Source organism: Eulemur rufifrons, chromosome 19 (genome assembly GCF_041146395.1).
Source record: "Eulemur rufifrons isolate Redbay chromosome 19, OSU_ERuf_1, whole genome shotgun sequence".
Lineage (NCBI taxonomy): Eukaryota > Metazoa > Chordata > Mammalia > Primates > Lemuridae > Eulemur > Eulemur rufifrons.
The window spans coordinates 76,786,871-76,813,171 of record NC_091001.1 but is presented as its reverse complement, the minus strand read 5'-3'; the positions used below and the strand labels follow the sequence as shown (position 1 = coordinate 76,813,171).

The following is a 26,301-nucleotide window of genomic DNA, read 5'->3' as shown; positions in this document are numbered from 1 at the left end:
AACTGAAAGCTGTGTGTCCTGGGTGAAAGACCAGCAAAGCCAACACACACCTAAGAGTAGAAATCAAGCAATGCAAGTGGGTTTGGGAAGAAGGGCAGCAGGAACTGGAGGCTAGCAATTAAGATTTGGGACTATGATTGAAACACTCCCTTGGTTTACAAAAGTTGATAAAAACTATGTCAGGTCTAGTGATTGGGCTTTTATTATTATTATTATTTCTATTTAAAGCCAAAGGAAAACAAATAAACAGGCATGACTTCTCTCTAGCATCTCACCATCCATATAATCTGTTATTGACAATAAAATCCTGTATTGAAAAAAAGAGCAATTCTGGAAGGATTTGATTCAATTCAGCTACTCACCCAAGTAACCATTTAGACTTGTATATTGCTTCCTAGTCCATTCAAAGAGTCAACCACAGGACTCTGAAGGCCACTATATAAACAGTGTCGTGGGGCCCCAAATCAAATCTGTAACAATCCAACATCTCACATTCCTGTCAAAAGTTTATTTTACTGAAAAGAAAATTCTTCAGTAGTTCATTAGTCAACATTGTTCACTCTTTTTAAAGAAGGTGCTTTTATCTACTTACAAATGCCATGTCCCCTAACTTTCCACAACTGCTCAAAGACCAGCAAAACCCAAATACAGCATCTTTCACTGCGTACAGATCCTACCTTTGTCCCCAGGCCATTTCCTCTTCATTTTGTTATGTTTGTAACATATGTATTTTAATTCACTAATAAGAGTTCTGAATATTCATTTTTGAAATATCAAGTAGAGCTTCAGAAGGAAAAAGAGAATCATCCTCACAGTATGTTTTCAGGACTATGGATCCATATTCTGAATTTGACATTTCATAGTGTGAGCATGGAAAGAGCACTGTATTAAGAGTTAGGAAACCTGTGCTGCATTCTTGACATGGCCATTTACTGGTTATATCACATTAGTTACTTAGCCTTTCCCTCAGGCACTGTGGCTTCCTTTATAAAATAGTCATGTTCCTATCTTTCCTAACAATCCCACAGGGTAGGAAGGATATAATGCAATATATAATGCTAGAGTACTTTAAAATATATCAAATGCTCCCTACAATTAAAGCATTATGTGTCTCCTCTTATATAGGTCTAGCAAATTCAATCTGATTAGCATGAACAAAACATTCACTTCCCCTCCACCTATAAGAAATGTAGAGCATTGCATTGTTCTCCAATACCCTCATATATGGTGTTAATCTGTTCTTCCTTCCTCAACCAGATGGTAATTCCTGAAGAGGACAGGAGTCAAGTCTTTATTTGTACTCCCTTGAGTACCCAGCGTATGTGAAACATGTCTAGTCACTACTACATGCAGTCAATTCTCATTATTCACAGTAGTTATCACAAATAAAGTCACTGTGAACAATGAACCAGGAAATATTGAACCATTGTTCCTAGAGAAAAATATAGGGTTAGGTTCCTGCAAACCTCTGGCCACAACATTTCATCACCTAATCAATACATAAACTTGTTTTATGTACGTTTGTGAATAAAAACACCTTATTTAATATGTATTGTTGATTCATTAACACTGAACTTGTGACCAGCAGCACTCTAACTCATGCCTCAATGAGGCTTATTTAACACATGTATTTTCTCCATAAGGCACGTCACAACCATCTTGCACCTATAAACATTAGACAGCCCTTCAGCATTACCCTTGAGGGCCATTTCAAACAGCAAAATCACCAATAAAAAGCACAAAAATATGAAAAATGTGGTGCTCAAAAGACCTAAAATAGGGGACTCCGTTTATAGTCTGAGAGCTGAAATAAGAATGCAGAGCATAGTCTTATTCAACCTCAGCTGGGAATATGTGCATCGGGGACTTACAGTTTTTGCCATTCTCTGCATGTCAGCTCAGGATCACCAAAGTGCCACAGGTTACAAATAAATTTTAGTGAGGAGGTAAATTCATTTCTGTGAATAATGAGGATCAACTTTGTTATTCTCTTGATTGCTGGGAAAAGATGGGGCTGAGACTTTGGAGAGTGATTTATACAAAGTAAAGCCACAGAAATAAAAGAAGTGTAGGAGATTCTGATGAACTTTCCCAAGAGCATTCAATGAAGAAAAGGCTCCCCTCTGCCTGCCTTATATTGTCTGGGGCCTTGGGAGATAAAGGCAGGGTTAGGGAAAGGATAGGCCAGAAATCTTGGTTTTACTGGAGCCTTAAGAGCTACAGAGGAAATATTTATGGCTGCCTCGAAAGAAGAAATTGTAGCTGTAGTCTTTCAGGCAGATGTCTAGGGCACCTTTGCAATACTTAGGAGGTTCTAGGGTGGATGCTGTGATACTGATGCTGCAATATTTGTTATAAATGGTTGTAATTTTGTGGAACAAGGAGCAATTCTCTGTCCAGATAGCAGAGAAAAAGTATTGTGGGCAAAAGCATGCCTAATCTGGATGAAACAAATAAAGTGTGTGCTTACTCACTAATTTGTGTCTCTTCAGCTGGTCAGGCCTTATGCTTGAAATTGTATTATCTAAGGGAAACTGAGGCATCATCTGACAAAGTGTTCTTAGGTAAGTAAAGGACTGGTTGGAGGAATCACGGTGTTAAGCTAACTGTATTTTATTCTCAAAAATTTCAGCATAGACAGTGTGATAGACGTGTGTGTTAATGTTCTACACTGCACAGTGTCAGTACCTTTGTCAGTAATTTATCCTCCAATATCTCAGTCAGAATCACAGAAGCCAGAGGTGGCTTCTCTAATCATGAGTTGGCTTTGCTCATTAGTTATAATATTTGTTGAAGATAAGTTATCATTGATGAAATTAATCACTTTTTAATTGGTATAATGGAAGTTAGGAATTGGTTCTCCTATTGGTGAAATCACTGATACGTGAGATATGGAGATCAGAAAAAGCTTTTATAGACACACCTCACTTCTACTTAATTAGAGTATTTGAATCTAAGAGGCCTTTCACTCCGTACCATCAGTAATAGTAAGAACTAACGCTTATTTGTAGCTGGCTTTACTCTGAGAGATTTAAATGTATTAACTCATTTAATCATTACAAAACAGTATGAGGCAGGTACTGTTATTGATTCCTAGCAGTTGTTAGTCACCTAATTCTGAGAGATGGTGAGCTGGATACTGCCACTGAAATACTGCCATATTTGCTTCAGGAAAACCTATTTTTACAAGACATTTTTTCAGGCACCTAAAAGAATAAAGAGCTGGAACCTCACGAAGCTTCTAGAACAGACTATAAAATCTTGTGCCTACTTATTAATAAATGTCTGTTTCTGCAGCAGACATTGGTCTGAGACTTGCACACATTATGACCTGTATTTGTGGGAACCCTTCTAAGAGTGGTTTACCCTCGTTTGCTCCTAACCGCTGTGGTTACTGAGATCTACCTGAAGGAACCTAAGAGTTGTGTGTGCTAAACTGTCCTAAGCCCACTCACAGCTGAGATTTGCAGTAAACCAAAGCAAGGTAGCTTAAGTTGGACCACAGTGTTAAGAAATGGGAAGTGGTTTTGAAATCCGAGGGGAGAAAACAAAGGAAATAGAAAGAGATTGAAGCGGAGAGTGAGTGGAAGAAGGAGTGTGTGGAGAAATGGAAAAGGACAGGTCATTTCAAAGTATGTTTTCATACTCCAAAAATCAACCCTTTTGTCTCAAGAAACAGGATGGTTGTCAGGCAGACACTTTCAACCTTTTCATGATTTTCTTAGGCTTAATTGGAAATCCTTACAGCCTTACAGCTCGGTATTAAGTTTTTTAAATAGAAAAGTAGACACTAAAAGCAGCAGAGGGAAGTATATTAAAACCCACAAGCAGCACCAATCTTTTAAAAATTAAAAATGGGGAGAGTGTCAGTCTTGCATTTTGCATTTCTACTGCTGTCAGCATGAAGAAAAGGCAAACGGACCCCACATACCCATCCACCTGTATTTCTTTTTTTTTTTTTTATGATTCCATTTATTTTTTTTGTTTGTTTGTTTTTTGTTTTTACTTCATTAATGTGTATCAGATTTTTTGTTTGTTTGTTTGTTTTTCAGCTCATTAAGGGGGTACAAAAGATCAGGCTGTATACATTGCCCATGCCTCCCCATCCCCCCCCGAGTCTGAGCTTTAGTTGTGTCCATTCCCTAGACAGTGCACATCACTCTCATCTGAGTTGGAACTGAGAGAGTCGAGAGGGGGAAACTCAGCAGAGGGTGTGGTCCTGGCAGGTTGTAAAGATAAACCCCTGATCCTGTTACCTCTATGGGTTATTGCAGGTCCCTAAGGCTGTTCCGAGATAAGATCAGAAAAGGAGAAAAAGAGCATATAAAGTTAAAAAAAAAAAAATGCCAGGGCTAAAAGCATCTCTGAAGATTTAGTGTAATCCCTTTATTATTCAGATGAATAAACTTGTGTTACAGAAAAGTTAGGTTTATTTATGAAGTGATTACTTATCTGGAAGTACACTTTCGTCTCCCACCAACCACAATCCAGTCATAGGTAGAGATTGGTAAATTCAGTCAATTTAGCTGTTACCTAGCACCTCCACATTAATATAACAAATCAAGGGGAGTCGGGAGGACCCCACATGAGCCAATATAAGACCCAATTCACTCAAATTAAATTAAAGCCTGGATGCACAATTTGACTTGGGAAACATGACTAGATGTATTCAAATCAAGGTTAATTGTGTTTAGGATTGAAGTATTTAATAATCTCTATGTTTTATCATATTTAATAAAAATTTCATTTATGATGTCCAGCATAAAACTTGGTGTCTAAGCACCAAGGTATGGTTATAGATATTTCATTATAACTGCATCTTTAAGTCTTGTGCACCAACCAATCATGTGCCATCTTTCAATCACTGTCATCTTACGTTGTTTGTAGTGTTCTTTCAACCAATTTGTGTTGTTGGCAAAGTCCTCTATAGGTTCATGTGCTTTTAATTTGAATGTGTTCAAAACATAGTGGGACAGCATGTAGGTGGAGTGTCAGACTATGAATTTAAGTCCGAGTTCCATTGTTTTTATTCATGTGACGTTGGGTTTAATGGCCCCTTGCCCCAGTTTCCTCATCTGGAAAATGATTATGACACTATATGTAATGGAAATGGAACAGTTTCTAAAATATATATTAAGTACTTAAGAAATATAAGTTACCATCCTTTATTCATAAATACTTATTTTAGCTAATTTATCATTTATACATATGTACTTTTTTATACTAAAGACCTAAAGATAATGATCTGTGACATAGTTTTTGATGTAGTCATGTCCTAAAGTCTCCCCATTCAGTCTATAGTCATTTGGCCACCTCCACAATAATTTCGTAGCCCAGCCACTGTTTTGCTTAATCTGTGGTACTCTAACTTGAGTGTGTATGGGAATGACTAGAAGAGCTATTAAATCACGATTGCTTTGGTTTTGATTCCCTTAATCCTTGGAAAACCCTGATAATTTGAATTTCTATAAAGTTCCCATGTAATGCTGAAGCTGCTGGCTCAGAGGAACAACACTTTGAGAATCATTGCTCTGTCTGAATGTCAAGGTTCTTGACATAGGTTTTATTAACCAACACATAGAAATCTTTCTTCTTAGGCTCCTCTTAGCTGGTCCCATAAAACTGTAGCCAGATTACTGTACCCTAAGCATAGACAATAATGCTGTTCCCAGTTCTCTTCTTTAAAACATTCTTTTAAACACTTCAAGATATATCTATCATATAAACCTATTTGTCCTTTTCTCATACCATGTAGCTATAAAGTAACTATAAATTCCCTTTAGCTGGAAAAAGAACTGTCTGGTTTTTCTTCCCTTCTTTTGTATTTGAGCTCTTCTTTGGTTAGACTTGCTAGTGGCCATGGGCAGGAACTCAGATCCTCTACTAGGGTTCAATTTTATTTCTAACAACTTACTAGCTATATGTGTTAGACAGGTTATTTAAACTCAGTTTTCTCATCTGTAAAAAGGGTTAATAACTGTAGGGTTGTTGTGAGAATTAAATGAGTTGAAAAATTTAAAGCATTTACAATGGACTAGTGCCTGATGTATAGTAGAGATGTACTAGCTTTTTGTCGTTGTTTTTGTTTGTTTGTTTGTTTCAAATGAGTTATCCTTCCCTTTCTTTTATGGCAGGGATAAAACAGTTTATGATAATACTTGTTTCCATATAAAACCTAATACTGGTCATCCAAATAGTCAGTCACCATAACAAAAGAAAATAAAACAACCACCACCACCCAAGAAGTCCCTTTGAGGTCCTAGCATATAAGGCCTCCAGTCCAATCAGCAGCTGCTACAGGAAAGACCAATGCCATAAACTGACAACCTGGGGTCTGTGCCTGCATTCCAGGGCACAGTTTATCATACACATCCATCACTGCAGAAGAAAGAAGCATGAGATCGTTGAGAACGGAACTAGAATTGGAAGGACAATTATAAGGCAAGTTAGGGTGATATTAAGATTAAGGCATAATTTGCAAAGTCTCTAGTAAATACAGATATTCAAACCAAGAACCAGAAATCATGCACCATATGTTTAATTTCCTGAATGCCCAAGCACTTAGAGCATAAACCAATTGGATAGATCTTTATGAATATATGTTCTGGAGCGTATATTACCATTTGAATGAACTGAAAGGAATTTAATCTTGCAATTTGAATTGAGTCTCTAAATACCTTTATCTGGGATCTATAATGCAATCCCCATCCAATTCAGGATTTATTAGATTACACACATATGTACATTTAATATATTAGATTACATGTTTTGTTAGAATGGTATTTGATGTTAGTACCACAGATGAGTTGCTATGACTATTCCATTATGAAGATCTCTTTTCCAGGTAAAGTCAAAATTCTTCAGCATGGGACATTATATCATGCCGTTTCAAATTTGCCTCCATGCTGCTTCTCTTGTCTTGCCTCCATCTCAACTTCTGCCACTTTCCCCATAAATACCCCAGGCTTCAGCCACATGAACTTGTCACTCTTCCTCACTCTTCCCTCAAACACACTGCACTTTTTTTGTCGTTGTTTCTTTTCCATTGCCCATATTTTTCCCTCCATATAAACTACCTTTTCTCACTTTCTTCCTTCTCTTAACATTCCATTTTTTTCTTCCACCAAATTTTAACACATATTCCTCTGTCGGAATATTTTCTGAAATCTGACAGTCATTTGCTACTTTCTCAAGTATAGAATATTACAAATACCAAAAAAAAAAAAAACAAAAAAAAAAACAAAAAAAAACAACCCAGGATATGTAATAGTGTATTCACATTACTATTGTGTTAAATGAAGTATCAAAGCAACTTGTTAAGTCTATCTCCATGTTTAATTGTCTAAAATCACCAAAACCAACAAAGAAAGGAAAAATATTCTCTTCAATTTATCCTTGCAGGTTTTTGGTGTGCCCTTCTTACTGCCTAAAATATATAAGAAATTTAGGCTGAATTTTAATTTAAATGCTAAATAAATTGGTTATGAAGAATAATGGAATTCATTGTCATGTTTTCCTACTCATGTTATAAACAGATGTCTTTATTTCCCAGACTTTGTGAAAAAATAAAAGAAAATATCACCAAGCTAATATGCTTGCTGCCAAGTTGAATTGCAGAACAAACATTTATAGCCAACTTATAAATCCTTGACTATAGGGCTTTATAATGGAAATACTGGCACCATTTTCTCTATAACAATTCAAATAATATCACTATAGCAAAACTTATAATGCAGTATATTTTTCTGGGATGGATGATGGAAGATTAGCTATAGGAGTTGGAAAAACTTTCAGTAGCTCAATTCAAATTGCACAATTATTCCAATAGTTCAAGTCTCTTAGAATATGTATTTCAAAATGAGTAGTATATGTTCCAAAACATTTATTCTTAAAAATAGGACATATTTTGATACCTATGTAAGAAATATTTGACCACTGAGACATTTTGAAAAATCATTAATCAATGTTTTTTTTTTTTTACTGTCTTTTTTTCCTTTTGTAAAAGAATTACTTTCCCTCACATTTTCTCTGTTCTATTGCTGTGATGATTCCCCCAGAGAACTGTGTGTTTATCTTGACAGGTGTTAGTAGATCCTCAAACCTCTATGGAATTGTTCCTGGTTGCATTGAGGTACAGTAGAAAACATTATGCCTGCAAAATAATGAACTTACCTATTGCATTCTAAATAAAGTAAACCACACAGCAAGCGGAATTAATCTACTAATGTCTTCCTAATGAAGCTTTCATTAGGCATATGGTGTGGCCTTCAATATTTAACACATGAGAAGCATTAAAAAAAGCATACTTGATGATTTCTTAAAAGCATACCTGATGATTACCTCGTATATTATTTTCAAATAAACTAGTTTACCCTTAGATTACTTTAGGCATCTAATCAAAGAGATAACAGGAAATATTTCTAAGGGAATTTTTTTTTTTTCCAAATAAGAGAAATAAATGTCTTAGCTACCATTGCCCTTAAAGAATTAACATTGGATTTGCTGTTCTCATTTTTAAGGGAGGGACAAATTTTTAATTTTCTATGTGCTATAAAATTTCACACATCAATAAAATTTAGGAGCCAAATACTGAAAATGGGACTGTTTTAGTCCAATTCACAATGGTTTGCTTTAAAAGTAATGCTACTACCTAGTATAGCAAACATCAGCTTAAATTGTTAAAACTGCATACTTTAATGGCCAATGGAAGATCAACTGTAAACAAACAAAATCAAGGTCCCTTCATCTTGGCAATATTTCAATTTACCATTTGTCAAAGACAAAATTCAAAGCATCTCACAGAAAAACTTGCCTCCTTCAGAAAACCATCAGGTTTGGAGCATGTGCTATCCCATTCCAGCTAACATTTACAGTAGCATATAAAAGAGCCACAAATAAGTCACATCTTCATTGCTACACTATGCTAAATTCTTAATTTTCCATTTCAGTTTCCCTTGTAAATTTCCTCCTGCTTCTGTATAATTGCAGTTGTCCAATTGAGACTTGAAGATCTTATCAGCCATGCATGTTATTATTATTATTATTTAAATTTACTCATTTTAACTATTATTTACTGCCAAGCTTTGCGGAGGCACGGAAACAGACATGGGTAAAAGAAGACTAAAGGTGGGTCTTTTCTCCTTTGACAGCAGCAGCCAGAAACAGTATGAAAGCAACGGATCATGAAGAAAAGCAATTTCCTACTTGAGGGATTAGACAGTACCCTCTTTTGTACTGTTAAATCAAAGTTTTAGTTATTTTTTCAAGTAATACTGATTTTTTTTCAATTTACATAAATAGTCTCTAGAGAAACTGCAAGAGACCCCCAAACACATATCCTTTCAGCCAATCAATAGAAGAGATTAAAAAAAAAAAAAAAGCACTTCTTTATGTTGTACTGCTTTGAGAAAGTCTTTACACAGCATGGGAAAAAAATTAAACTGCTACACAAGTGAAAGATAATTAGCTTAACAAGGAAGAATTTTAACCAATACATGAGGCTTTTTTCTTTCCATTTGTTTAGGAAAAATATAGGTGATTTTTATTTTGAAGCAGCTCACATTTGCTAGCATTGAACAACTGAAAACTATGTAAATTTCAGCAAATGTTTGCTTTATCTTTTAGGTTCACAATGCTATTAACCACTGCTATAAGTCAGCAATAAATTCAGATTTGAGAAAATTTGTAGCAGAAAACTGGTACTCTGAAGTATCATGTGAAAATCCTAATCAATTTTAAATACATTTATGTTCATGGAGGGTTAAAACATACTCTGAAATAATAAAGGCAAGTAATAGTTACATGCATAAAATATGGGAATGGAAAACCATGAGCCTATTTTCACAGTCTGTTTATTTAAAAGGTTTATTGCTTATAGGAGTTATGTTTAAGGAAATTGCACATTTTCTGTGGTGAAAACTGTCATGTCATATAATTAAGAATGAAAAGTCTCCATAGCTAGATAATAGGGTTGTGATCAAAACTTATAATTTATTTCAACTTATTCCTCAGTTGTCCGGTTTTATCTGTCTAGAATCCTATCCTTCACACTGTTAACGGATACCTGAGATAACAGTGGGTGATTAGTGGACACACATTTAGCTATTATTTTAATTGTCTTTTTTGCCCCCTAGTTTTCAAAATACTGATGCTATTAAGTGATTGTTAAACTCAACACCCTATAGAGACATTAAGAACAAGCAAATTAGTGTTTTAACACAGCAAATATTTCCTGCTTTACATATAACTGGAGGAATATTTTCTAAATCTGGTGGAACAATCTTGTACACACTAGGAAATTATTTGTGAAAATTAAAGGGAATAAGGAGTTATCCACAGAAACCAAATTATAAGAGAGCAGATCTACAGCCAAGCAGAATAGAATTTAACCATAACAATCGAATAATCTTAGAAGAAGTTTGAAGCAGAGTGGCTGAATTAAGTAAATTTGGAGGGACGAATGCTGTTACTTTCACCCAACCTAAATCTTCAATCCAATAATAAATAATAATCATAGGTTAGTTGGGTAAATGAAGTCTGAATCCACTGAATTTCCTGAGCTGAAGATTAAAAGAAAAAAAAAATCAAAGGCTGCATTTGCTGACAAGTCAGAGAATGGAAAATATGTTGGTCTTTCCCAGATTAAAAAAAAGTATAAAAATGATCTGATTTGTAATGAGACTCAGATCCAGTATTAAATAATGCAATAGTCTCCCAAGACTTACTAGGTGGTATCTATATAGAAACACTAAGATTCATTTTGAAAATCAGTGACTGCTCATTCATAATATTTTTGGAGCAATCCTGACCTTATCTCTCTAGATCAAGCTATCAACCTAGAAAGGTTGTTGTTACAGAGCACTTCCAAGTTTTGTATTAAACATCTATTTTGCCTTCTCCCTGGAAAATAGAGCTATGGGGGGTGGGGTGCAGGGATGAGCGGTACAAAGTGACAATATGCCCCACTAAAAGTACTTGCTTTATAAACTGCCTTATAGTCAGGGTGCCCTGGTGACCCAGTTAAATCTTGAGGAAATGTTAATGGAAGCCATTTGGAAAGATTTTTTTAAAAAGACAGATTTCAATAGTATGTTCCTTCTGCTTTTGCGATAAAGCTTTACTCCTCTTGCCCAAAATGCAGAGTTAATTCCTATGGACAATACCTATTTTGAGATTATGAGATCAAAACCACACACTAAGGATGCAGAGAGAAGCAATAAGACAAAAGTAGCCTATTGTTTGATGTCTTCTTACAGGAGTTACACCAGCCCTGTATCACCCACCTCTGGACATTTTGTTAAATTTGAGAAATAACTATCTGTTTAATCCTATATAAATCATATTTTGGAAGCTAAATACATACTTAATAAATATAAGTAATTTCTTGGAAGAATGATTACTTAGATGGGTGAGTCAGCCACTGGGGGCACACAGGCATTTGAAGGAGACATTTATCCTTAAGGAAAGCAGGTAACATATGATTTGATTTGCATTCCTACAGAACCATATGCATTTTAGGAAAGTCAAGGTGGTTGCTTTAATACAGGGACCATTAAAGATAATAATTGGGGAAAAAGGCTGTCCAAGGCTCTTGAACATAAGAAAATATCTTTGAGTAAAAAGGGAAGTGATTTTTCCCCCCCTTTCTAAACATGCCAGGAAAAAGAAAGAGAACATTCCATTTCCTAGAAATAATAGGGAGTTAGAGTTTGCTGAAGACAGACTCTCAATCAGGGGAGCTCGGATGTAAGCAAGGTTTATTAGTAATAAATGAAACTTCCCAGGTAGTACACCTGCAGATGAGTAAGTATAGGCTGTTATACATTCGTTTGTCCATTTAATCATCATTGTATCAAATCATTTATTTATCTAATAAATATTTATTGAGTGCTTACTCTGCGACAGGATCCATACTAGGTCCTGGGCTAATCCAGAAAGAAGCAATCAAGGGCTTGGTTCTAGTTGAGGAAACAAGTCTTCGGGCTTACTGCCTCCTCATTCTGAGCTGGGCCGATTTCAATCCTCTCTTGAAGTCCATGAAAGGATGATACGTACCTTGTGACTTATGGAAACTGCCCTGCAGATGGAATCTAATTGGAGCTAAATGAGTTTTCTTGCTTCAGCTAATATAGTTTCATACTCAGAGAGTTCCAAAGCAGCAGTGTGCAAAACTCAAGACACGCTTATTGACCAGGTGCTTACCACCTACTTGGCAAATGCTGTTTATGAAGTTTTTAAAAAACAAATATTGATCAAAAAATTATCTTTCATTTAATATTCTGTCATTCTCCAAGGCCACTATTAACTTTGATGTACACATGCAATTACCTGTCTGTCTAAAGAGTTTCAATTGCCTTAACTCTTGGGCTCCACACCGTGATTAAATGCATATAAGCAACAAGTTCTTGATTTGGGCAGCCAGAAAACTACTGTGGTGTAAGATCAATAGTTACATCGCTTACCAAACAATATCTTTGTCATAACTTCCTACAGTCCTCAAAGCCCCTGATAAATGCTTAAATCTAGACGTGTTCTTTCTTCTGTGCACATGTTGTTCATGCAGATGAAAGCAAAATTGACCTAGGAAGATTCCAGAGGGTCCTAATAGCAATACAGATTATTTAAATTATTGCAGTGCACATAAAACACATTTTCAACAGACAGGGCATCCTCTTCATCAGACTTCCATATGCTTTAGAACATGAAAAATCAACAAGCATAAATGTGAAGTATGACATGAAGCTTTGAGAAAAGCAAGAGCATAAGCATAAGATGAGGGAGACCTAATTCTATAGATGTTAGTGTAAAAAATAACCTGGGGATGTTTACTGAACTAAAATGTAGTTATAGGCCAGTGTGATGCAGCTGTATAAAAAAACTGTTTGCATGAATTGAATTCTAGCATCCAACTCATGAGAATAATAATAATAATTTTTATGAACTTTACATAAGACACACATGGTTTGACATGTGACGTACCACATTCTAAAAGATACATCCGTAGACAAGTGAGTGACCAGAAAGCCACAAGAGCCATATTCAGGCTGGAGTAGCAGAGACTAAGGGAGATAGCACAGACATCCTCAGATACTTCAAGAGTGTTCATATAGAGGCAGAGGAGGCTTATTCTCTATTGGCCTTGTAATTACTGGAAAGGCCAATAGGTGGAAACAGATTAATAAAGGAAGGAGATATTGATACTCAACATACATGACAGGAAGGCTCCAGGAAGGAAGGGAGGAGGGATTTGAAAACAATCTACATTCTCACAAGGGAATTTCTGATTTATACCTCTGCCCTGAGATTGTGCTTCTGGATAAAGAAATAATGGAATTTGTAAGAAATAATAAGTTGCCTTTGTTCTAATCAACAGCCTAGGAAACTGAAAGTAGATTCCTATGTAAGTGTAGAAGAGAAGGAGCAAAAAGACCACTTTGTGATATGTTCCAGTGTACCCTGGCCAGGCAAGTGACTAAACCCCAAGTACCTTCCTGGGGAGTGATGTAACTGTTAAGAAGATAGACTCATGGTTATAATCGTATATATTTTCATTCGTATGTCTTTAGCTCAGAGAAAGGCAAGTGGTGAAGAAATCATAGCAAATGCAGGCCAGAGTGTTTAAAAGGTGCATGTAAAATAAATTTTTAAAAACCCAAATAAATAAATACATTAACTTATTGTATATTATGTATACCCTATGTATTTTCCACGGGACTCTTCTGCAATTGGACTGTACCTGCCAAATTAGAGATTTCTGATTAAGTTTGTTATGTGTACTCTATTTGATCATCAGCATAAAGAGTTTTATCAGCACTCAAATCAGACATGAATTCTTATCCTTGCACGTCAAATCGCATGGATCAATCTTACAGGAAGTTAAACAAATCCTACAATTCCAAATAAATAGTCCCAAATAATTTATTATGTCATGGTGTTACTTTTCTATATTCTGTTAGAATTGATGGACAGCTACCTTATGTACTTTCAATCTGGAAAAGTAGCCAGTTTCTGATGTTCTTTTTGATTTCTGGCTATAATATCCCTCCATGACATTCCCTGTGGTTTCAAACACCCACACATCTGAAGCTAACTGGCATATTGATAGTAGGTGATACTAAAATAACTCCTGACCCACAGCCCCAGGAAGAGTGGCTACTTGAAGCAATGATCAGGATCCCCTCCTACCCATTTCTGTGAGTTCTGATGCTTCCTAAATGTATGGAGAATAGTCATGATCTTATTCTCCCAGTGCTGGGGTGGAGGAGAGTGGGAGAGAGTCACAGCATCACAGCTGGGAGGAGGTTGTGGTGTGAACTGAGCAAATTGGAGAATGCAGATGAAAGGCCAAAAGGGAGGTGTAAAATGAATAATGACCATGGCTAATAGGCAAGATAAACATATCTCTTCATAAAAGATATTTATTCTATTTATTAAAAGCTTACTTCAATTCCTACGTTTTTCATTAAGAGTCCCCTACTCTCTTCACTTATTTTCTGTGCCATTTACTTGACATGATTTTTGGTTGCTGTGTATTGTGATTCCATCTCTATATGTACAGACATTGTCTCACCAACTGTACTACAACCACATTAGGTCAGGGTACATATTTCATGTTGCTTTCATTCTCCATTTTGTAAGAACATATTTCTTTCAAAATGCAGCCTACTGGCCACTTACAACACTTTCCTACAAAGCCACGGTTCAAAATTGTATATCATCCTGGATATACTGCATTTCTGGGGATATGCTCAGAAATCTGCATTCTTAACAAGAGACTGGGCAACACTGGTGCTCACAAGTGTTTGCAACCTGAGACTTGGCACTGAGCAGGTGCTCATAAATGTCTGGTGCTGCTGTTAAGATGATGCTTTCTGGTATGTCTGCATGCATTTATGAAAAACAAAGAGATGTCGATTTGTTCAAGATGTCCTTTCTCTGCCATTAGCTAGTAAATACCTTGAGGGTTGATGTCCTTCCCAGACAGTTCTCTGTATTTCCTTTTAATTTTTTTTTTCTATTGCAGTAGGTAGTTCCTAGAATGCACCATAAATAATTGTTTAGGTTAAGGAGGAGAAAGAGAAAGGTGGTGAAGGAGGAATGGAAAAAAAAAAAGGTGAGTTTATGGTTGGGAGGCATAGAAAGAAGGCATTATTCAAAAAATTTCTTTCTCTGATGGACAGGAATTTAAAAGTGCTAATGGAGTTTCTACTTAATCATTTCTATTTAACTCCTTTGTTCTGTTCTTGCTAACACTGAGAATTACTGCCTCCCCAGTAATATTTTTGAGATTACTAAAACATTCTTGTGTGAACTAAGACCACAAAGGGCTAGCATACAACAAATCTGTCCTGTGATACTAAGGAAATGTGGACCCCTATTTTTCCTTCTAAAATTAAATTCAAATAAGTCTTTTTGATTTCAACATGCACTCATATGGTTGTATATGTATGCATGTGTAATTACTTCACATGGATAACTTTAGCAATGATCTATCAATTAAGGGCAGTGTTAATGAGCTGTAAAATGGACTCACCCAGGCACCCATGCCTTAGATTGTCTCTTATTACAAAAGGCATTCCTTATCTTTCACTCCTGTCTAACTCCCACACAAACCTTCTGTGCTTTCGTTTTATTATTACAAATAGCTAAAAGTCAAAGTTGGGAATTGAGACTTGAGCACATGTTGCTTATGTCCAAAACAACAGGGAAATGAGGCTTTATTGCCTCTATGCTTTAGGCTTCAAATTTTTGAATTTTGAGAAGATACTTACTCTCCATTTCCATTTGATTATACTGAGAATATGTCTTGTACTCAAAACTTACTTTTTAACAAAACCTTAAATATATCTGTTTTAAGAATGAAAACACCTATCCACATTAAAGACTGTCTAATCACTACACCTTAATTATGAGGATCATGTGGCCTAATTGGGTTAAGTGATTTACTCACAGTTGCAAAGTTAATTATAGACAAGGTTCTCATCCTGAGATCTATGAATAAGCTTCAAGAGGACCACGACCCTCCAAAATCATATGCAAGTTGTGTGTATACATCTGTGCATTTTTATGGAGAGAGGATTCATAACTTTATCTGACTCTCAAAAATGTCCCTCAACATAGTTACTGTTGGAACTATAATTTATAAAATATTTTATGTTTATAAATTATAAAATATTGAAGGTCTTATAATCCAAACTTCCAGCCAATAAAGGCATACCTCAGATAATAATTATGATGGCTAGCATACAACTTCTTCCTTACGTCTTAAGATAATTGATAAAGAACCATGTTATCATGGTTCAAAGCTCTAATGGTTAGAAAGGCATTCATATCACTGAACTATATTATTTCCTTCCTATACTTTCTCATATCAGTCTAAGCACTGCCCTTTGGAGCCACAAAACAATCAAACAAAAAAACAAACCACCTATGCTTACTCAGAATATCTTTCAAATATTTGAAGATGACTGTTACAGTCCTTTGAATCTATGCTCCTCTGATCATAACAGCCAAGATCCCTCAGTAGTCTAGTCACCCTTCTAGACTGAAGATATCTAGAGCTCGAAGAAACATATTTCAATTTGGTAATATTCTCTAACAAAACATATAACTGAAAACTAAAAACAGTGGTCCACTTGCAGTCTGACTTGTCCACGCTTATCTCCTTCTGTTGAGTATATTCCCTTTTTTTGCTGGGAGGATCATGGTATTTCATTCTCTAACTAGTAAGATCAGCAGTTGATGACTTTTCTAGAGGTTTTCCACCTGAAATGCAGCAGAGCAAGAGATGTGTACATACTTCACCATTTAGACTCAACTCTAGATAATCACATTTCCAATTTCAATAGTGATGATGTTCATATAAGTAAAACATTGGAAATTTCCAAAGGGGAAACATTAAACACTTTTAATTCAGATGAAAAGTCTAGTGCTTTTTCCAGAGGTTGAGTCAGAGACAAAGAATGGAAAACATCAGACTTAGAATATGAATACAGTAAGAATGAGTTAGAGTATAAAGAATTTCTATTTTATGTGTCAAAAAAATGCTCTTCAGGTTTACTTGATCAAGAACTTCCAAGAAACCCTATTTTGCAGTACACACCCACAGCCCAATCTCAGTAATGTAGCAACGATCATGCAAATAATTTAAATCCAGAAAATGGAAAAGATGAAAAAATTCAGTCCCAACTCCTATATTGATTGTTTACACTAGCATTTCCCCAAAGACTGTTAGAAGCAACATTGATCCTATCAAATGCTCAGTGAAGATAAAAGACCAACAGCTAAATACACTTCTAAAACATCCCCTACCATATCTGCATCTTTGTGATTTCCACTATAAATTACATATTTCTGGCTCCAAGAACCGCCCTTTTTGAAGACACCCATTAGCATCCCAGGACACCCTGTTTCTCAGAACACACTTTCAGTCCTGCTGCACCACATTTATCTAATTTATCAAATTTCTGTCCAATCTCCACTTTCCTTTGTGTTTTAATATCTTACCAAGTGTGAGTGAATATGTTTACTCTTGGGTAGTAAGATCATTTTCTCCTCTATGACAGATCCTCTTTCTGCCTGGCTTCTTCTGAGGCACAGCACACCCTAATGAGGAGTTGCTAATATGGTTGATTAGCTTAGAGTGTTGATATATATATATTTTTTCCCCTCAGATCTAGGTAGAAGGAGACACTGAGATCAGACTGGAAATTGCTGTTGCTATTCCTCTTCTACCTCCAGCAGCTAGACAGCTAAGTGAACTCATCTCTCCTCTACCCCCTCCCCCTATACTCTCACTAGCAGGAAGATTTAAAAACCTACCTAACAAGTTGATGGGCACACCTAATCGCTCTGACTTAAGCATTATAAAAGCTACCTATGTAACAAAATATTTGTACCCCTTATTATTTTTAAATAAAAAAGAAAGAAATTAAAGATAAATAAAGTAAGAATCAGAGTGATAAAAAATCAGATTTGTGAGGAAATCCCACTTAGACCTCAAGGTCACATTGAATGCTTTAGTTCCATTTTTCTGCAGAGCTCTATATTTGAATATAAAAGGAGGCACATATGTTGTATTGTTCTCTGAGAATCCTGGGAAGTAGGAGATAGGCAGGACAGTATTCAAAATATGTCTAGGTCTTGGTTTTAATATCATCAAAACAGCACCAAAGTTATCAGGATCACAGTTTGTTTTTAAAGTCCTTATATTTTAAACATGCATATTGAAATATTTGCAAGTGGATGACAAAGTGTTCTGGATTTGCTTCAATATAATCCAGTAGGAGGCTGGAGATGGAAAGGGTTTGAGTTATGGATAAAACATTATTGACCTATCAATGGTTAGAATTGGGTGATGGATTCATCTGGGTGCTCTTAACTATTCTCTTTATATTTGTGTGTAATTGAAATGATCTGTGATTAAAGTTAAATAATAATAATAATAAAGCACCAAAATCCCACACAGGACTGCTGACCCTCGTGAATAAACTCATAGACATAAGTGGAAGAGTTGGCAAGTTTTTGCCAAGTGGTCAAGACATTCACTTTTGTAACTGATAGTTTTTGCTGAAGCCACTATGATCAACCACAGCAACCATAAACACATAGTATTTCTGGGCACATTCTCTGTTTACGTGAGTGGTTGACCTCATTGGACCAAAAAGAAAATACTAAAATCACCATAAACTATGTAATCACTGATTACATGGTAACATTTAGCTAATGAAATTCTTAACAGTCAATATCCAATATAGAATTAAGAATCCTATTCAATATTTTAAAGCTATATTTTCAAATCCATATTTTGTAAATTGCAAATAATTTCAGTTTGAATGCTAGTAAATGCAACAAGTTTCTGTAAAAGCTTTTGAGTTTTGGAGCCTTCCTTTTGACAGATTTCTTAAGTTATGGAATGCAGCCATCAGCAGTCTTTGGAAAAATGAAATGCTGCAAGTCTATTTTTATGCAGCTGGGATCAAGTTACTAAATGGATCAAAAGAAATAATTTCTTTGAAGAGGTGGCTGTTGACACCAGTGCCCTAAAAATAAGTGCAATTTTGTGGGTACAAAAACTTGTTTATATCTCAGTGAAAGTAACTATAGATATATTTTCCATATATACACTTCCACTCCAGATATATTAGATGCAGTTCTGAACTTTTTTTTTAATACACGTTAGTTTAACATTCCTTTTATTAAGAAGAAAATCGTGTGCTATCTCTTAAATAATTGACATAGCTAAAAACAATTATTCTTACCAGGCTTAGGTTATTGGGTTAATAATAAAAACAATGACATTAATTTACCCAATTCTTACTTTGTGCCAAATACTTCTTAACATTATTTCATTTGATTTAGAATCAAATTTTATTTTAATAACTATTTTAATAATTTTATTTTAATTATTACCACAATTTTACAGATGAAGACACTGATTCTTAGAGAGTGTTTTAAGTGTAAAACTTGCCAAAGGTTACAGACCTACTACGTCTGTGAGTTGGAATTTGAAAGCTAGTTGTTTAATTCCAAAGCATTTAATTACTAATTTATATGCTACATCTTTAGGTTAGATAGCATATCAATAGATTCAAAAATACAGAAAAAATGTTAAGAAACAGAAGAATCTTTTAAAATATCTTTGTATATGAAAGTAAGTTTGCTTACCAAAAACATAATAAATCGAAAGACCAAAGCAATAAACAAGGTATACTGAAGACTACAGAGCTCAAATGCATGAAATTATGAAGATATCTTAAATAATATGATATTATACAATTTTTTGATCACAGTAAAATGCCAGAGAACAAAAAATTCAGAGAGTATTGTAGGATACAAGAGGAAAGGTTGACTTAGTAGTGCAAATGAAAACCTTTTAAATATTGTTTAAAGGAAATCACTTAAGACTCTGAAAAGAAAAAACAAATACAACTCTGTCAGAGATAATGATAAACAGATAAACAAATAAGCTCTTGAAATAGAATTATACAGTCTTAGTACTAGAGGGCAAAATATCCTTTAGTTAGACCCTGACTAATTAAAACTCCTGCTGTGTACAGCACAGAGGCTATAGCAAGGCTTTACTTTCAAAGTCCTGTAGGAGTCCTGTAGGAGGTACCAAATGACCAAACAAAGTTTATTTCAAAAGATAATCCAAGTAGAATCATCCTGGGCATCATCTTAAGTCACTAAATTAAGAACCAAAAAGCTTAAAAAAAAAAAAAAAAACCTAAAAACAAACAAACAAAAAAATAAAATTCAATTTTTGTAGACGATAACATATTAGAAAAAATTATACTCTGCAATTCTATATTAAATATTTAGATATATGTAACTATATTGCTGAGGGGGGATATAAAAGAAATGGTGAAAAAGATCATCATTTTTATTATTTTTTTAATACCTAAAGAAAATATATATACAAATTGCATTTGAAGCTTCTAAAAGACTTAAAAAACAGTATAATGACTTAGAAACAGTACAAGAATATTTCCTATCTTGTAAGTTTGAAAGAGAGGATATCAATTTTGATGAAACATAAAACTTAGTGGTTTGGGTTGTGAACAAAATTATTTGTCTCCATGTGTGTTTTATTGGCTTACTGCTCCACCCCAATTTAAAGCAAAATGAAAAAAAAAAAAATGAGAGGGAAATTATAGAAAGTCTCCCAAAACATTTCCTTTCAACTGCACTGTATTTGAGCTACCCTGGGTTGACCAGGTTTTGATGCTGCAGTTCTTGGCACAATATGATATTGGAGACAAAGGGTGTTTTTATATCTGTTGTTGCTCAGGAAAGTCTGAACATTTTTCTCACAAAAATCAATTAATTCAAAATGATAAAAATGTAGTGCTTGCAAGAGAAGCATTTATAAAAAGACCACGAGTAAACACAGAGATAATTTTCTATGTGGCTGATGACTGATCATGTCACTAGATGGGCCTTTGTTCCCTTAGGAGGACCAGGAAAGTCAGAATTGAATCAGCCTTTTAGAGCTGAAGAAGTCCTTAAAGAGAACCCAATAACCATTCCAATCCCCTCAACTTGTAGATAAGGTGGGTAAATCCTAGAAAGATGAATTGATTCTTCATGTGAATCTCAACGAGTCACATAACCTGTCTGGGCTTCTGTTCTCACATCCTTAAACTGGAAAGTTGGAACCAGTTGATCTCCAAAGTATTGTCATACTAAATAAACACTAGATGGTTTCTTAATTTATCAAAAGAAAAATGAGTAAACGGCAGACAATTAACTGAGATCTCAGCTTCTACCTTGGTTCATCAGTCTAGTTTGTGTTCTACCATTTGCTTTCATATTTCACTGCCACTGCATACTTATGAAATTTGTAAGTGAATAAATTATAAGAAATTAAAAAAACAAAGCGAAAGAAGTCATATACATTTTCTAAAGGCAAATTTGTGAGTCAAGATCAAAGCAGTTGAATCTGAATATTTGTGTTAATTTCGAACAAAGACTATGGGAAGTGGGAGAGGAGGATTGCAGCTCTGTAAAGTATACTTGCTCCATAGGAGAAAGGGAAAAACCAGCACTGATAAAGATTAATTAAAAAAAAAAATGTTCAAGCTCAATAATATCATTCAGTTCTCTGACACTAGGCATCTTCCAAGAGTTATAGAATCTTGGTTTCAATCAAAAAAACAAAGCTAGACAAAACAGACACAAAGGAGAAGAGAATTGCATAATATAGGTTATTCAGCATTTGGTCTGCTAGATCAGCCGTGGAAATATGCATCTGTCAATAAGCCTGCTACCTAAAAGAATGGAGGCCTGGACTAATAGCTGGCCAGTCTTCTTTATAGGTGATTTTCACAGGCATAGTATACTCATATACTATGAGCATATTCTCATAGTAACACCATGAGAATTTTCTATAGGAAAATGCTGGTATTTGTTGAATATACAATTGCTTTTCTACTTATGATGAGGTCACATCCTGATAAACCCATCATAAATTGAAAATATCATAAGTCAAAAATGCACTTAATATACCTAATCTACCAAACGTCACAGCTTAGCCTACTTTAAACATACTCAGATTGCTTACACTAGTTTACAGTTGGGCAAAATCATCTGGCAACACAGTGCACTGCAGGTATCAGTGATCGTGTGGCTGACTGAAAGCTGTGGCTGGCTGCCACTGCCCGGCACTGCAAGAGTTTCATACCACTTTCTACCTGCTTTTGCACAATTATAAAGTCAAAAAATCACCTAACTTGAATCTTTGTAAATTGAGGACTATCTGTAAGGATTTAGGGCTGTTGATATGTGCACAGTAAGGAGAAAAATATAACAATAAATGTAGATGACCCATTCCTAATTCAATAAACAAAATAAAGCAATTTATTCTGAAAAGTGATCATAAATTTGAAATTCATAGAAGGAGTTCAAGATCAGACAGGTAACTTTAAGAGGGAAACCTTTCCTGACCCATAGCTAGACTAAGTTATTTTCAGATAAGGTAACCTTACTTCACACTCTTGGGCTTCCAGGACTTTTCTCTCACTTATGTAATTTTAAAATAATTTGTGGGATCATTTGTTTAACAATATTCCCAGATTTTCCAGAGAGATCACTGGCCTTGCCTTGTTCATTGGTAGAGTCCCAATACTTAGTATAGTATTTGTCATGTAGCACGCATTCAATAAATGTTTATTAAATGAAGAAATGTCTGTGTTGCAATGTGTCTGAAGAGAGGAGAGAAATGGAAAAAAGAAAAAAATACTACGGAAAAGAAAGACACAGAAATGTGTAATTCAGAGGAAGAGGTAAGAGAGATGAATAGAGACCACACTGTTAGGATGACATTCAAAACTGACCACCTGACCCTTTGTTTCATACATTGGGTGACCCAGGTCAAATCCCTGAGCAGAACATACTCAGTTTCTATCCCTGACCCACATATATTTTCCCAGGAATGCTAGCAGAGAAGGGCTGGGGAAAAGAGGCATGGGGGGTGGGGGAAATGAACATTAGAAAGACTGACAGGGAATAATAACAGTGAAACAGACAAACTCTATTGTGTACAACTCCACAGTCGAAGATTTTCTACCTCCCTGAGAATCAGTCTAGCTTGCAGGTAACGTATTGACTGCTAGGCAGAGCACCATGGCTATAAAACAGACCACTGATCTAGGCTATAAAAGAGAAAGAGAGAGAAAGAATAAGAGGTCTAATGTCTTGTTTATGTCCCCTTTATAGCATCTTTGAGAGGCTCTGCAGTCCCACAGCTGGCTTTAGTTCATATGCTTTTCTGATTAAGGCAATACATACCAAAGCAATTTAATATTAATGTGCAATTTGGAGAAAAAATAAGGGGGTATAGAAAAGGAGGAAATCTTCACAGTGTAACTAAACAATAACAGAATATAAGACTTGCTTAATTCTTTTTTAAATACATGCTTTATTGTAAGTCCCTAAAACATTTGTAACTCCTTTCAAACACCCAATTCTACTATATTGTGTTTAGTGACACTAATCTTTGCTTATGGCCCAACCCTTTGTGAATAAGATTATGTTCCCCATGAATAGTAGTAACAAGTTTATTATAACAATCCCAATCACAGATTTACAAAAACTTTAAATGAAAAATAATGGAAATGCAAATGGCTAGGATAATATCCTATATGAATAAGATATGGATATAAATAAGAATATATAAGAATATGAAAAAGAACTTTATTTAAAATGAAGTGTGAAGCTTGACTGATGAAATGTCTCTGAAAATACTCTCAAGAAGTGTTTTCTTAAACTTTTCATTAAGAACTTGACTAGTCTTTTTAATCTTAAACATTGGATTTATGCTTTTGTAACTTTACCATTATGAAATTTAGAGAGCCTAGAGAAGTCTGGATCCTAGATTTACTCAAGTAGAATTACATCAGCTTTCCACATTGCTGGGAAATGGTATATATACATAAAATATCTTTGTGGTTAAGAGAGTCCATCTTAACTGTGCTGACAATACTGAATGACATATCATGACTGTCTCAACTGTCAAAATGGTCCTAAGGTTTCGGTGCAACTGTTTCAAATAAGTAGCTATTCTGGAAATGTTTTGCCATATTTGGCTCAAATCTTTAGATTTAGATTGATAATAATAGTGGAGTGGATAAGCAAAAAAACTGGGAAGACAGAGGTGATTATAGTTCTGGCTCAGCCATTTACCATCTGACTGAGCCTCTGTTTCCTCATCCATAAAGTGGGAAAAATACCCAACCACTAGGGATTGTGTGAGGATTGAATAATGTGCCTTGTACAAAGCAGACAGCATTGTGCCCAATACATAATGTGCACTCAATAAATGGTAGCAATTTATATCTACAATAAGTGATTGTTAGTATTAATAATAAAAGCCACCCATTACAGAACAGTACTGTTACTATCACAAAGCTTGATGTCTATCTCAATTCTAAGAAGGGCTATTTTCTCCCTCCTCTCTTCTCTGAATTTCTACTTATGCCATATTATCATCACCAATAAATATTTCTTGTAAGCCTAATAAGCATAAGGTATTACATTAGGCTCTTTAAAGAATACAACCAGAATCAATCATTCTCTCATGTGGGCCACTACCAGATCTGTACTTCCTCTATTATGGCAGTAATATTCTATATTGTTATGATTTATTTGTATCTATTTAGCCCACTGGATAGTGAGCTTTCATAGATAGATCTGACTCAATATTCCCAGCACCCAGCATAAGCAATGTTTGGAACATAATAGATGCTTATCCAATGTTGAATGAAAAATAGCACATTCCTAAGCTCAAAAAGTTCAAGTTGAAGGGAGACAATATGAACATTTTAGAATTCTATAGAATAGGACAAGATTTCATATATTTAAAAGGAAAATAATTGTCTTTTGTGTGTCAGTGGACTGCTATTGTTAATTTATAAGTGAAGTATTCTATTGTCATGACACTATTCTGGGTGATTTCATCCTATGTTGTGTATAAAGAAGTGGATTGCAGAAGAGGGAAGAAGAAACTCTTAAAGGAATTTACCAAGAGTACCTGGAGGAAGAATGTGATCTTCCACTGGGCCCAAGGAATGCCAGTTTTATTAGTTCTACAAAGAAACTGACAAGTAGAAATTGAAATTTAGTGAGAAGGATTCAGGCTTTTAAACAGGATGAAAATTCTGCTTTTGGTTGTGGAAAGGAGCTAGAGTGATACAGAAGGGCATCCAAGAGAGTAATGTCCATTGGGAGAAACTAGCTCTAGACTTTGTTTTAAATGCAAGGTGAAGGAGCAAGCTTTAACTAATTGTTGAGTTAGACTCTTTGGCCTTATCAATCAACTAGCAAAGATGCTACAGTGTAAGTCAACTGATCAGAAGGACTTTTGTTCAGAGATTCTGAGGTCTGCAGCCATGGATGTATACAGTAGCAATGATTTAAAGTAGGTCTTTAGGCTAGTGTGGGACCTATGAATCGCAGAGAATACTCATAAAGGCCAGACAGAAAGTTATCTAGTCTTTTGACCAACCAGGACTGGATCTGAGGTTGATTCTGAAGAGGAGATTCTGCAAGGCCCAGAAGAGCCATGGAGTGAAAACGTGGACAGTTTAGAGTTTGCGGACGCAACCCAGAGGGTTGATTCACCATGCCTGCAAAAGAGGACAGCTGTAATTTATCTCAGGCCAAAGTCTGAGAAGATTATCCTGGCTTTCAGTATAGGCGGAGTGGAGATTGGCTCAATCACTTACCAGAACTAAAAGAATGAGTTAAGAAGGAGGTTATAAGAAAGCCCAATAACGATACTTACGAATGAAGTACAGGAATGAAAATCTTACAATGATCAGAAACCCTTATCACAGTACACAGTAGGCACTCAATATCATCTTGTCAAATTAATTTGGTGTTACTCTGTTACTTCCCCGTAATATAGTCTTCTCATAATATTAGGGAACCAAATGAGAAATAATAAATAATTAAATATTGATGATCTCTGAATATCTATCAAGAATTTTATAGAGATTCTGTTTAGTTGTGAGCTGTCATGGGATGTGAGAGGGGAAATTTACATCAGTAGATACTAGAAAAATGAAAAGGCTGCCCTTCTTCAAAAGTATAAGGAAACAAGGAGGAAACCTTTCTCCTGAGCATCATCATTTATTTTTTTTGATGTTTATTAAATGCACATAGCATGCCAGGTCTAAAATAGCCTATGGCCAGGAAGCTTCTCCTCCGAGACTGGCATCATGTCTCCCTAGATCGTGATTTATCATCAATGTCCAACACGGATGGAAAAGTTCAGCTGCATAGGCATCCATCTGCAGTTCC

The 26,301-nt window shown here is 35.3% G+C and overlaps 1 protein-coding gene across 18 annotated transcripts in view; it reads right to left on the bottom strand.

The window, feature by feature from the left end:
• The window catches only part of NRXN1 (neurexin 1), a 1,058,130-nt gene that overhangs the window by 427,565 nt on the left and 604,264 nt on the right, over positions 1 to 26,301 (bottom strand). The window lies entirely within an intron of this gene.